At 52.5% G+C, this 14,354-nt stretch overlaps 1 long non-coding RNA gene across 1 annotated transcript; it reads right to left on the reverse strand.

Moving 5' to 3' along the window:
• Positions 1-1,843: 1,843 nt before the first annotated feature.
• Positions 1,844-12,888, reverse strand: LOC135967700 (uncharacterized). The gene is made up of 3 exons (XR_010581875.2): positions 11,628-12,888; positions 8,954-9,220; positions 1,844-4,944 (listed from the first exon to the last, which is right to left on the reverse strand). It is a non-coding gene; the product is annotated as an uncharacterized lncRNA (long non-coding RNA).
• Between the last annotated feature and the right edge of the window lie 1,466 nt (positions 12,889-14,354).

The raw sequence follows: 14,354 nt of genomic DNA on the forward strand, positions 1-14,354 counted from the left end.
GTGCCACCATGCTCGGCTAATTTTTGTATGTTTAGTAGAGACAGGGTTTTGCCATGTTGGCCAAGCTGGTCTTGAACTCCTGACCTAAAGTGATCTGCCTGCCTCGGCCTCCCAAAGTGCTGGGATTACAGGCATGAGCCACTGTATCCAGCCCCCCACTTTTTTTTGAGACTGGGTCTCACTCTGTTGCCCAGGCTGGGGTGCAGTGGTATGATCATGATTCACTGCACCCTCAGCCTCCCACGCTCAAGGGTTCCTCCTACCTCAGCCTCCTGAGTAACTGGGACTACAGGTGCGTACCACCATGGCTGGCTAATTTTATATATATATATATATATATTTTTTTTTTAAAGACAGGGTTTTGCCATGTTGCTGGTTTCGAACTCCTAGCCTCAAGTCATCCTCCCACCTTGGCCTCCCAAAGTGCTGGGATTATAGGTGTGAGCCACTATGCCTGGCCCTGAGTTTATTCTTGTCTCCAGGAAACCCGTGGAGTAATCATGGACTCTGGCCTTGGGGCCTTAGCATCAGCTCATAACCTTGGCAGCATTGCCAGTTAAAATATGTGACACTTGAGTCATATTTGGGACATACCTATGTTACAAAATTATTTGTTGTTTATTTGAAATTCCAGTGTAACAGGGCTTCTGCATTTTTCTTTGGTAAACCTGACAACCCTAAACCTCAGTCTCCGCCATTGTAATCCTGAGCAGCTGGGCTGTGAGTAGACTACACTATCCCAGAGAGAGCCTGAGGTTCGTGGTTTTCTGCCTGGTGACTGCTGGAGCACTGGAAGATCTCTCCTCTTCCTGGATCTCTGTCTCTTAGCATCCTGAATGTTCTCAGTGGGACCTGGATGTCCTGCGGCACCTGCCTCCCCCAACAGTGCCCAGCCAAGCCTCTCTTCAGCCCATCTCAGCAGCAATGTGCTCATTTGCTCCACCCCACCTTTGCTTTGGCAGTGCCTGTCCATCTCCCTCCAGCCTGCTCTCCCCCTGCCTACTTACCCCTACTGGGCTTAGGCGAGACAGATGTGGGCCTGGCCCGCAGGGGTCCGCAGGGCAGAACCAACTCATCAGCTCTAGGTGTGCTGAGTGGGACCGGAGAGGGAAGGGTGCCAGGTGAACTTGTGAAGACAGTGGGTAGTGCCTCCCAAACTTGCCCTATTTTAAAAATTGCCTAAGGGCTGGTTGGAAATGCTATTTCTGGTTGGAATCAGAGATCTCCTGGGGGGGAAATCACTGGTAGCTCAGGGAGCTGGCGGAGACTGGAGGCTTGGGGGTGGCCCCTGCAAGGAAGTGCTGTCCAAGCGGAGGTCTGAAGGCTCAGTAGGAGTCAGGCAGGTGAGGCTTTGGGGGGCAGGGCGGGGATCCAGGAGAGGAAAGAGCATAGCAAATGCCTCATTGGAGAAGAAGAGCCTGGCCTCTCTGAGGCCAGAGAAGAGGCCATTGTGGTTAGCGTGTGGAGAGAGTGAACAGAAAGGCGGGTTGAGCTTGGAGAAAGCGGGCGAAGCCACATCCGGACACACCTTGTTGGGCTGGTTAAGAATTCAGCCTAAAGCAATGGTAATGGCCTGGGGCAGGCACCAACTGAACCTTTTTCAAACGCGAGTCCTGAGTTGCCTCCCTCCTCTGACGTTTGACTTCTGAAGGTGCCCATGTTGCCCCCATCCCACCCCCACCCCACCCCCAATCTGGCAAATAGCCGCTCACTCACCCGGCAGGGACTTTCCAGTAAGTCTGGTGGGGGCGGGGGACTAGGGGGACCGGGGGCTGTTGCTTGCGAGAAATGGGTGTGGGCATTCACCAATGGATTTAGAAAGTTTCCATATTAGACAAGTAACTTGAGAAAATACTGTTTTTGTTATTGAGAAGATGCTATAAATGTTCAAGTATGTGGTAGGCATACCACGCGTCCTTGTGTAATCCCCTCCCCTGAGTGTAGGCTGGACCTGGCGACTTGCTCCTAATGAGTAAAATATGGTAGAAGTGGCGGAATGTCACTTTTGAGATTAGACGATACAAAATTGGGACTCCCCTCCTGCTCACACTCTTCAAGACTTCTTTCTTACGTGTTCTGATGAAGCAGCTGCCACGTTGGGGGCTGCCCCATGGAGTGGCCAACGTGCTGAGGAAGAGAGGGCACAGGCAGTGAAGGGCATCGGGGCCTTGGATCCAACAGTCCACGAGGAACTGAATCCTGCCAGCAACCACTAGAGTGAGCTCGGTATCAGGTCCCCAGCTGACGACTCCAGCTCAGCTGACAGTTTGACTGCAGCCTGCAGAGGTGCTGAAGCGGAGGGCTCAGCTAAGCTGCACCTGGATCTGTGACCCACAGAGACTGAGATGATAAAAGTTGTTGTTTGAAGACACTGAGCTTTGGGGTACTTTAGGATGCGTCAAGAGGCAACTAGTACAAAGTATCATTTGGAGAAGACCAGCCGTACCTGTACCCTCCTTAAGCATACATTTGTACGAGTTGAAACCATGGTGGGTGCACTGATTTTGAAATCTTTTTTAAAAATCACTTTATCATTATGGGGGAGATAGCATTCATCAGGGTCCATGGTCTATGCATGTATCAGGGTCTGGTCAGAAAACAGAAACCACACCAGGTATCTTAACAAAATTGAATATGACGAATTAGATGGCTTAATAACGAGTATGGTGTGAAAGGTGAAAATCATCGATAACCAATCATCAAAATCACTCTCAGAAAATGTCATACATCATCAGGACTTGGGGCCTTGGAAACTCAAAAGCCAAGAATCACTGAGCTTATTGTTTTTGTTGCATTGAAGCTTCTCTTCTGTTCCTTTGGGGTGTCAGAGGCTGAGTTTATTTTGAATACGAACAGGGAGACCTCTCTCCTTGACAAGCGTGATTTGTTGAACTAGCTAGTTAGATGGGAGTGTAGTGGTGATACACTGTGTAGTGGAAGCATCCTCCATGTTTCCATTCCCTGTCACAGTCACACAGCTGTGGATTTCCAGGCCTGATTGTCCATTGTGTTGATGTCCCAGTTTATTAAACCACTTCCTTATTGTGGTTCCCAGTTTTTGACCTTTAAAGAAAGATTTCAGTGCACGCATGTATTCAGATAACACTTGGCTTCGTTTGGATAATTTCCTTGGAATAATTTCCCAGGAAAAGAGATTATTGGGTCAAAGGGGGAGGAAGAGCTTCGTGCCTTTTGCTAGTAATTGCTTTACTGCTTTCCAAAGGCACTAAACCAAACCAGCATCGACAGTTTATAGCGGATGAGGGGTCAGTTTCAGGGCACCAAGTTATTCACTCTTAGGAAATCGGCTTCCAGGTCCTTCATCAACCACCCAAAAGGGCCTGGAGATGTGAGAAGTGGAGTCCAGCACAGAGAATCCAAGGCTGAGAAGTAGGATGTCTGAAAGTCCAGCCTCGAGGCAGCAGAGTGAGCAGTTAACAGTAGGAACTATGGACAACAGGTCCTGAGTTCGAATTCTGCCTTCACCACTGAGTGACCCTGGGCAAGTTACTTAATTTTTCTGAGTCATTAGTTTTTTCATCTATAAAGCAGGAATTACAGCAACACTGAGACTTGCAGAGGTGAGAAGAAGATTAAACAAGTCATGACATGTGAAGTGCTTAGACCAGGGACTAGCACTTGGTAAATACCAAGAGAGCACTTGGTAAATTATTACCATTTCTGTTATTTAGACGGAGACTCCATCTCCATCAGCCCTGCTTCTCCGGTGGCTGACCACCTCCTCTTCTGGGTTTCCACGCGAGACCCCACCCTGGTTCTTCAGTTTTTCCTGGGATCTTCTCCTCTCTCTGAGACCAAGTTTAAGTAGCAGTCTTGGCTTTGAGATACTGAGTTTGATGGTCCTTGAATGCCCCCTTGTGGACGGCTGGCTCTCTTTCATGCTCAGCTAAAGAGGAAAACCGACCGTGTGTGTGTGCGTGTGTGTGCGCGCGCGCGTGTGTGTGTGCGCGTGTGTGTGCGCGCGCGCATGTGTGTGTGTGTGCGCGTGTGTGTGCGTGTGTGTGCGTGTGTGTGTGTGCGCGTGTGTCTTGGGGTGGGGAAGAAAGTGGAGGAGGCCTCCGTGTTTGCAGACAAAACAGGAAATAGCACGTCATGGCATCTTTCTTGCCGGCTAGGAAGGCATGGGTGTATGGGCCTCTGTATACTTACATAAACATGGAGGGGGGCTGCATGTGCTGGTGTGCATGTGTGTATGTGGGCATACACTTGATACCACTCTCCTTGTTATTGAGGCCTCTCACTGGGTTCTACTGAGACAATGTGATTAATGTGATTTGAAAAATGAAAGCCCTGTGTGCACACGAGGCCATTGTTATGTAGAATAGTGTGTATAACCATTTGGTTGATCCTTTCACTGATTTGGACATTCAGTCCCACAGTTGTTTATTGAGTACTTACTATGTACCGGGTCTCCTGAGGTCTGGGGAGGCTACAGTGACCAAGACAGAATCTGTTTCCATCCTCGCACAATCCAGTGGGTGAGACAGACAGGTGAGTAAACCTGTGGAGTGCTAGTCCTCAAGGACTAGCACTTGGCAAATATTCAGTAAATATGAAGAGTGAGTGTTATTACCATATTCCCAGAGGAGTGGCAGAGCTGCTGTGGAGGAGGAAGGAAGGCTGCCTGGAGGAGGTGACATCTGAGATGAGCTATGAACTGTGAGTGATCTATCCTCTCCCTGGCTTTGGGGCAGAGGGCTTGGCACAAAAAGCATTTGTAGGGTTTTAGAAGTGCAGGCTGTAATCCCAATTTCCTGAGCAAGTCCCTTTTTTGGGGGACTGGAGTTTCCTCCTGGACTAAGCCAGGGGATTTAGCCATGAAACCCACAGTTTCCATCAACTTTGATGTTTTCTGACCTTTTATTCCTTCAGCCTGAGGAATTCTCTTTTCTTCCACTCGTCTTTCATGCCCCATCCTCTTCCCTAAAGAGATGAAAACCAGACTGAGTGATAGAAAGCAGTGAGACGTTGGTATACACGTATAGGACACACACACACACACACTCCACACACACTCACACACACGCAGTACTCCATTCCCCTTTCCCCTGCTCTGCTGGAAACTTCCAGCTGCCTCCCAGGTCAGAGGGGTCTGACAAGGGAGGGGTAGAGTGCGGAGGCAGAGTGGAGGTGAGAGCTCAGCAGACCCAGTTTCTTTTATGCTTGGCCACTCAGGCAGGTCACCTTGGGGAGGTTACTGAGCTTTTCCCAGAGCCTGCTTCCAGCTTAGCAAAGTACATATCCACCTGGCAGGGCTTCCGTGATTATTAAACTGCTATATGTGAAATGCCTCCCCCCCACCCGCCCGCCGACTCTGTGTAGGACCTAGAAGGCTCTCGGAAAATGGGAGCTGAAAAGTAATGATATTACAAAATATCTAGTGCGGTGGCTTACACCTGTAATCCCAGTACTTTGGGAGGGTGAGGCGAGCGAATCACTTCAGGTCAGGAGTTCAAGACCAGCCTGGTCAACATGGTGAAACCCCATCTCTACTAAAAAAACGAAAAACTTAGCCAGCGTGGTGGTGGGGGCCTGTAATCCCAGCTACTTGGGAAGCTGAGGCAGGAGAATCGCTTGAATCCAGGAGGCTGAGGTTGCAGTGAGTCGAGATCGTGACACTGCACTCCAGCCTGGGTGACAGAATGAGATTTTGTCTTGGAAAAAAAAAAAATCTAGTGTGGGTCAGACTCTTGTCTCTTCAGGAGGGCAAGGTGTGATCTTTCTTCCACTCTGATCTTTTCAGTGACAATGGTCTGGGGAGGATAGCAGACATGTACCAAGCTCACTGTAGGTGGTGAGGCACTCTGGTTCCAGTTTAGAATGCAATTTATTACTTGGGCCACTTTGGCCAAGTTACTTAACCTTTCTAAGACTCAGTTTCCTCATCTATAAAACAGGCACTTTAAAATAGCTCCCACATGGAGGTACTGTGAGGATTAACTGAGACAATGAATGTAAAAACACTTCATGTCATTCCTGGTATACCGTAAGTGCTCCACGAATTGATAGCTACCTGCATTGGTCAGGATATGCTAACTGGTGTAACAAATAGACCCAAGAATGTGTGATGGCTTAGAGACAATGGAAGCTTGTTTCTTGCCCCCCAGTGGTCTAAGAAAATACCAGGTTAGCAGTGAGGCTCATCCAGAGACCAGGTTTCTGACAGCTCTGCCATTTTTTTTTTTCTGAGACGGAATCTTGCTCTGTCTCCCAGGCTGGAGTGCCGTGGTCCTATCTCGGCTCACTGCAACCTCCGTTTCCTGGGTTCAAGTGGTTCTCCTGCCTCAGCCTCCCAAGTAGCTGGGACTACAGGTGTGTGCCACCATGCCTGGCTAATTAGCTCTGCCGTCTTTAACAGGTATCTTCCAGTATCACTTTGGCCATCGGCCTCTAGCTAGGGGGTGGGGAAGAGAGAGTGGAGAAGGCACATCAGTTTCTTAACTGCCTTGGCCCAGAAGTGCCACTTCAGCTCACGTTCCACGGGTGAGAACTAGTCACATGGCCCCATGTTAATGCCACGGGGGCTGGGAAATACAGTCCCTGGCTGGGCAGTGTCAGATCTCAGTGTCAACTCCATATACTTTTCAGTGTCAACCCACGTGCTAAGCAAGGGGAAGCAGGAGTCTTTGGTGACAGAGATGTCTATTCCCACGATTGTTGTTGCTATTTCCATCCAAGACAGAGTGATAAGCACCGGATGGGGGGGTGAAAGCATAGTAGGAGTCTAAAAAGTGGGGCGATGGGGGCCCGAGCTGATTGGGGATCTAGCAGTGCTGCCCAGGGAAGACAGCGTCCAGGGGGCTTGGAGAGAGGCAGGAGTTCATAGGGTGGGATGGAGAGAGCAGGGAGTGAAGGTCACTGGGAGCTGAGGGAGTCACATGAACGGTCAAGAGGCAGGAAAATCCAGGCCGGGGGAGAGTCCAAAGCGGGAAGGGGTGGAGAGGTGTGCTGGCAGCCCACCCGGAAGGCCTGGAACGTCAAGATAAGGGTGTGGAGACGCGGAGTCACGCGTGGTCTCTCTGCAGCGTAGTCCAGGGCAGTGGGTGGTCATGGGATAGGAGTGCCAGGTGGGGAGGAGGATGTGAGGAGGGAGAAAGAGAAAGCGGGTAGGGGAGGAAAGTTTGGGGTTCACAGAGGAGAGGCTGGAATGTTCAGGAGGAAAGGGGGCTTGCCTGACCCCATGCTCATCCTTCTCCCTGAGGCTCTGCAGCTCCTCTGGGGCCCCAGTTGTCACCTGGCAGTCTCCTTCCTGGAGGTCCACCCGCTTGGGCCCCATTGCTCCATCACCCTCCACAGGGAGAGGCTTGATCTCCTCTTTCTGCTTTGTTCTCCTTCCAGGAAGGAAGTGGCTCCAGATGCCGTGGGTGGGACATTCCTCGGCTCTGCTTGCTGTTCCCAGATTTCTCATGATTCCCAGTGACAGAGCTGGCATCTCTAATCAGCCTCAGAGAGGGGCAGAGTCTTGCTCAAGAACACCCTGCACTCAGGAAGCCAGAGGCTCTTTTGAGCTGTCTCAGCCCTCTGAGTGCAAGACCCACCTCCAGAGAGATGCTCTGGCAAGGTGATTCCCTCCCAGCCCTGCTGGGCTCCTACTGTGTATCCCGCACTGTGACGGGCACCAGGAGACAAGATGGCTTCTACACTCAGGAGCTTACCATAGACTGGGGGAATGAGATATTACTCAGAGAACTATAAACCCTGGGAAGTACCCCCAAAGAGGCACAGACCTATGGGGAACCAAAGAAAGGAGGATTCATGTTAAAATATTACTGGGGGCCGGGACTGGTGGCTCACACCTGTAATCCCAGCATTTTGGGAGGCTGAGGCGGGTGGATCACCTAAGGCCAGGAGTTCGAGACCAGCCTGGCTAACATGGTGAAACCCCGTTTCTACTAAAAGTACAAAAATTAGCCGGGCATGGTGGTAGGCACCTGTAATCCCAGCTACTCAGGAAGCTGAGGCAGGAGAATTGCTTGAACGGGAGGCAGAGGTTGCAGTGAGCCGTGGAGGTTGCTGTGAGCTGAGACTGTGTCACTGCACTCCAGCCTGGGCGACAAGAGTGACACTCCATCTCAAAAAAAAAAAAAAAATTACTGGGAGGAAGTGACATTTTGTGATGGTTCATGAAGAAGGCATAAGATTCTGACAGGTGAAGATGGCTGGGAAGTTATTTCAGGGAGAAGGGAGAGCCCATGCAAAGGTGGTAGAAGGAAGCCGGGTGTGGGGGCTATGCCTGTAATCCCAGCACCTTTGGAGGCTCAGGCAGGCGGATCACCTGAGGTCAGGAGTTTGAGATCAGCCTGACAAACATGATAAAGCCCTGTCTCTACTAAATACAAAAAATTAGCTAGGCATGGTGGCACATGCCTGTAATTCCAGCTACTTGGGAGGCTGAGGCAGAAGAATCGGGAGGCGGAGGTGGCAGTGAGCCGAGATTGCACCACTGCAGTCTAGCCTGGGCAATAAGAATGAAACTCCATCTCAAAAAACAAAAAAAAATCAAGTCAGGTTCACCTTTAAAGGGCCATGGTCCTGGAGGAAGTATCAGGCCAGAGTGGAGGGAGAGCCAGAAGCCTGGGCTTGCCTCTCAGCTTCTGACTGTGGGTCCTGGGCACATTGGTAAACCTCTCTGGGCCTTGGTTTCCTCAGTGTGGCATGGAATAGCAGCACCCACTGCTCATGGCAAGTGGAGTAGCTGCCCTGGCTTATTTACAGTTGTGTTTAACAAATAGTTTTTCACTTGGAGTGGGTGGGGGCAGGGGAGAGGATCAGTGAATCGGTGCCACTGATGGTTTAGCCTGGAGGGGGGCAGTGGCTGCCTGTCCCTTTTTGTCTTGTGCCTGAAATGTTTGGGGGAAGAAGGTCAGTGGTGGTTGGAAGGATTACCCCCTTCTCAGGCCTAGCTGGCTTTGTCACCTGCCCTCCTGCTCACCTGGAGGGACGGTTGTGGGACTGAGGTCTGTGTCATTCTGGTCACTGTCATGTCATAAGCTGCTCCGATCAGGCTGGCAGGAGCTCTGCAGCACCAGAGGCTGTGGGCTTCTGGGAGTGGAATGTGAATGCCTGGGAGCCTGGCGGCCTTGGGCCCCATGCCCACACTGGCACAGCCACTCAGTCCAGAAGAGGGGCAGGAATCCAGGTCACCAGCCGGTGCAACACAGGCTGGCTTGCCGTCTCCCTTTCCTTTGGTTAATCTTCCCTATGAGGAGAGAGAGAGGAAGAGTCTACAGGATAGAGCTCATTTTGCCAGTTTTTCCCCCCAAAGTCCACTGGGAGGGACGTGTCTGAGCTGCCCACTTCCTTCGGCCAGCCTTGGAATGAGAGCACATGACTCATAGCCTCACTTCTCTAGACCTGGAAGGTAGTGGGAGAATCAGACAGATCTTGGTTCTAATCCTGGCTCTGCCACTTATTAACTGGGTAACCTTGTGCACGTTATTAACCTCTTCCAGCCTCAGTTTCCTTGACTGTAAAATGGGAATAATAGCACCAACTCATGGTGTTGTGAGAACTGGATGAGCTAATGGTTAGAGTTAGCATAGTGACCAACACATTTTGGAAGCCCTCAAATATTAGTTTTCTTCCTTCCTTCCTTCCTTCCTTCCTTCCTTCCTTCCTTCCTTCCTTCCCTCCCTCCCTCCCTCCCTCCCTCCCTCCCTCCCTCCCTCCCTCCCTCCCTCCCTCCTTCCTTCCTTCCTTCCTTCCTTCCTTCCTTCCTTCCTTCCCTCCCTCCTTCCTTCCTTCCCTCCCTCCCTCCTTCCCTCCCTCCTTCCTTCCATCTGGGGAATATCTGCCTTGAGGGCAGAGATCTGAGTTGCGAGAGCTGCAGGTAGATAGAGGTGGCCTCCTTCCTCATAGAACCCCTCAGAATCACAGGCCAGAAGACTGGAGAACAACAGGAAATAGGCGATCTCCAAGCTTTGCACGCTGGCAGTACCCAATAGATGATGAGATTTATCTGAGGCACTACTATTGCTAAAAGGAATTTAGGGATCTGAGCCCCAGGTGCAGAACCCTAGCATACAGATGGGAGCGATTCCAGCACTCACCATCTCTGGGGAGAATCAGCTCTGGCACCCCTTGCCTTAGGGCCCAAGTGAGGCTGAGACAAGCAAGTGTGGCTAGGTACAGCAGCATGGGAGGGGGTGGAAATAGCTGGACTGGGCTTTTCCCCTCTGGAGGACCAGTATCTCCTATCAAAACTTAACAGTATGGATGTCCCAGCCACTCTCTGCCAGCCAATTGACAGTCAGCAGCTAATTCACACTAAAATGTTAACAGCAATAAGGGAATCAATGATATTCACACCCGAGGGGTGTTGAGAGCTGTTAATGGCGGTCAGGTTCTACACGTGGCCTTTCTAGCAGCACAACTCTCCTCTCTGAAGTGCCTGAAGCTCGGCTGGAGAGCTGACTGCTGCAGAATGCCGAGGCCCACGTTCTGGCTTTAGTCTGTGGCTGGGAATCCCACCCAGGGGACATAAGCCACGGTACAGGAGGCAGGCCAAACTGGAGTACAGGGTCACCTTGGTGACCACCGTCAGCTCCGAGAGCATGAGTGAGCCAGTTGGCCTTATAAGCTTAGGTCAGATAAGACGGGACCAAGCATGTGGCCCGCTGCCTACCACCGCCCCTTGCTTCGAGAAAGGCAGGGTCTGGAAGGCGGAGGAGAGGTGGCATCTGGGGCAGAGTAGGGCATGGAGGTCCTCTGTGCACAGAGGAGCAAAGCTGTTTCCCCCTGCTCTTCTTCAACGTGGGCAGCTAGAACCTAAACTTAGCACCACATCAACCTCATCTGACACGTGGCTGGAGGAATAAGGCAGTGGTGGCCGTGGTGGGTTGGCCGCAGCCTCTCGTGGGCACAGCAGACCAGCTCTTTGGGCGTAATGTAGCTCTTAGGAGGCCTAGGCCCGGGCTGAACCCAGCGTGGGGGAGTAGGGAGTCTCAAACTTATTGGGCTAAAAATCAGCTGAGGGCATTGTTAAGATGCAGGTTCAGATTCCTTGGGTCTGGGGCCTGAGGCTTTGGTTTTTCACAAGCTCCTGGGTGGTGCTGAGGCTGCGGGTTCAGGTCACACTCTGAGCAGTGAGTGTGGATGCCTGCCTTAGTGACAGGCTCAGCAAAACACTTTCCTGGCTGTGACCTCGGTGTCCCTTCCGGCTCTGACACTTTGTGCATCTCCAAGACCGCAAGTTGAGGGGGTGGCTGGGGCGCGGAGCTCCTCCACTCAGTTGCCCCACTGGCGGAGGAAGGTGGCTGCCCTTTGATGGTGATGAAAAATAAGAACAGTTGCCAACCATTGAGAACTTACTTTGAGGACACCTCATCACTTGTATGTGGCAGAACATGGCCCTGAGATGTTTCTGACGCTCAGGGGACCCTGAGTTAGGAGAAAGTTTAGGGAGAGGAAGCACTGGTTTATTCGGGAATTATTCCCATCCCAGATCTTTCTGGCTCTTTTAAGGGTCAAGGGTCTTATCAATCCCTTTCTCGGTGCCCAGCACAATGCCAAGAGTTCAGGGGGAAAGCAGACGCCCCACAGAGACCTAGACCTTCCAGAGGCACTGTCCCTGGGCAGGGGAGGCAGGTCAAACCGGCGGTGCTCACCCAGGGAGGCTCCGGGAACTCAGGCCTCTGATCAACCGCAGATAAACACTGAACTTTCTACCTGAGGAAGCTCCCGGGCAGGGCTGGGTTCCTGTCAAGGAGACAGAGAAAGTTTCCATTGAGCGGGTGTGTGTGCATGCGTGCGTGTGTGTGTGAGTGCATGTGTGCAAGTGTATGCGTGTGAGTGCATGAGTCTGTGAATGCATGTGTGTGTGCATGTGTGTATGTGTGTGCATGTGTGTGTGTGTCTGTGTGCGTTTCTGTGTGTGCGCGTGCGCGCATGTGCCGAGGTGCTCTATTATCTTTTCCTCCCTGCAGAAAATCAGGTCAGTGGTTTGACTGTTGTTAACCGCAAGGTGGAGTGGGGAGGTGGCCTGAGCTGCTGAGGCTGGGCTAGAGTATGAGCGCTGGGGTCTGGGGCCACCAGGCTACGGGGCCCCCAGGAAGCAGTGGCAATGCCTGCCAATCTGGGGAGAGGGTGCTGCCTGCCATGTCCTGTTTCCCTCCCAGCATTACTCTCCCTTTCTTTGGGGCCTTGGTTGCCTGTCCTTGTAGATGCTGTTGAATAACCCAGGGACTGTGGCTGAAGAGAGGCAGTCACTATGCCCTGTGGCTCCGGACATGGTGGAGGGTGGGAGATGCGGGCGGGGCCCCCCATGGGTAGTAGTAACAATAGTCAGGCTTTGGCGGTAGCACTTTCACACTGGAGTCCTCACCTCGCCCACGGTGCCCTGGAAGCATGAGAGCAGGTGTTATTGTTGAGGGCAGTGAGAAAGAGAGAGAGGGGCCAAAGAGCTCATTCAAAGGCGTCCTGGTTCTCACCCTGGCCTCAGACTCCCCTTCTGGAGTCCCTGAGGGCCCCTAGGCCACCCCAAGGGGTTGGAGGAACACTTTGTCCATTCCCCCTGGCGGGTGGAAGGAGGCTGGAGCATGACAGCCGCAACCTGGGCCTCTGTTGGGTCCTTGGCTCTGGGTCTCTCACAGGTGGCTATCAAGGTGTCGGCTGGGGCCTTGGTCATCTCAAGGCTGGAGCAGGGAAGGACCTGCCTCCCCAGGCCCTAAGCTTGAATGGCGCTGGGGACAGGGGGCAGCACTCTTCTGGCACCGGCAGCCCCTCCTCCATCCTCTTGGCATCCTGTCCTTAAAGTTCATCATTGCCTCCTCTGCTAGTCTCCTCCCCCTCTTTTCACCTCCATCTCCCCAAGTCCTTCTGGCTCTGCTTTTGCTTCCACGGCTGTTTCCTCACGGAGGCTTAGACAATAGAGGCTAATGATCCAACTGCTGAGAGCACACCCTCCCCTAGCAGCCAGAAATCATCTGTTACCCAACGCCCGCCCTCCCTGGGGCCCAGGCTTCCAGACCGAGACCTTTTCCTTCCCTCCCACTTCTTACTGGAAATGAGCCCCATCCTTCCACGCCTCCCTACCCCCCAGACCTCCCCTAGGGAGGTTCAAGGACTCGCCTCTGACTCCACCTATCTACCGGGCACCCCTCTGTAGGGGGCAGGCAGGGGCTGGGGCCCACGGCCTCTGGAGGCCCTCTGGGAGCACAGCCTTGCCATGACCTCTCTAGGTCAGCTCAGCGCCCTGTGCTGGACGCAGACCCAGAGAACAGCTCAGCACGAGGTTACCAGGCTGACGTTGCACAGACTGTGCTGGAAATTACAGAGTGCCTTGGAGGGAAAAACAAACTGGGGTTTCAGTTCCCATGGAAACGACATCTATTTGCAGAGGTGCTTGCGTCAGAGCCCGGGACCCTGTGCTTGGCAGGGATGGGGTGGACATTAAAAGGCCGGGTCATCTGTTGACTGTCTGGGACTTTTCCAGGACAGTGTCTGAAAGGGGGCCCTTACCTTTAACCATGACAAACAGCTCTTCCCACAGAGGGGCCTGTCTGCCTGGGCATGTCTCTGCAACGCGGGGGTTTTTGGGTAGATTTTAAACTTATGAGTCAAGGGTGTGGAAAGACCCCGCATTCACCATTCATGAGCATTTATTCCACGAGCATGTTTTGACCTATGATGTGCCAGGCACTGGGCTAGGTCAGCCAATCAGGAGCTGGTCTGGACCTGCTAAGTTTGGGGCCTAAAGCCTCCCTTCCTGGGAGGAGCTTTGGTCAGACAGGGGTGAAGTAGGGGACCTGCCAGGGACCACGTGACGTGGGAGCACACAGGCTCAGCAATGCCAGTCCCCTCACTTTGCAACCAAAGCAAATGCCTTCTGTCCCCGTGTGTCACAGAGGAGTAATTCCTCGTCTCACCGGGAAAGATGACCCCTAAACTCGCCGCTGAGGTCCCCACAGCAGAGGCGATTATTCCAGCTATTGCTATGGGAGAGTGTCTCTTGTTACCCTCTCCATCACTTTACACTTCACAAAGAGGTCTACATCCACTACCTCATTTAACATAACTCTCTAGGGAAGTTTTAACAACATCATACCCGTTTTCAAACGGGAAAACTGCATGGAGGGAGGAGAAGGCACTTGTCAAGGTCACACAAATGATAAACGGTGAAACCCGTATGGGAATCTGAACGCCAGACCCCCTGCTTTGCCCCCTCCTCCCTGTCCTGGGGCACCTGGTGACCAGACCTCCCACCCTGGCAGGCCTCCAACCAGCCCGGCTGTTTCCCACGCCTGGGGAATGGGAAGCAGCTGTGTGCTAGTGCGGTGGGGCGTGGATTATTCTGGATCTGGTCTCATGGAGGCTGCACATCAGAAAGACCACAG

Source organism: Macaca fascicularis, chromosome 16 (genome assembly GCF_037993035.2).
Source record: "Macaca fascicularis isolate 582-1 chromosome 16, T2T-MFA8v1.1".
Lineage (NCBI taxonomy): Eukaryota > Metazoa > Chordata > Mammalia > Primates > Cercopithecidae > Macaca > Macaca fascicularis.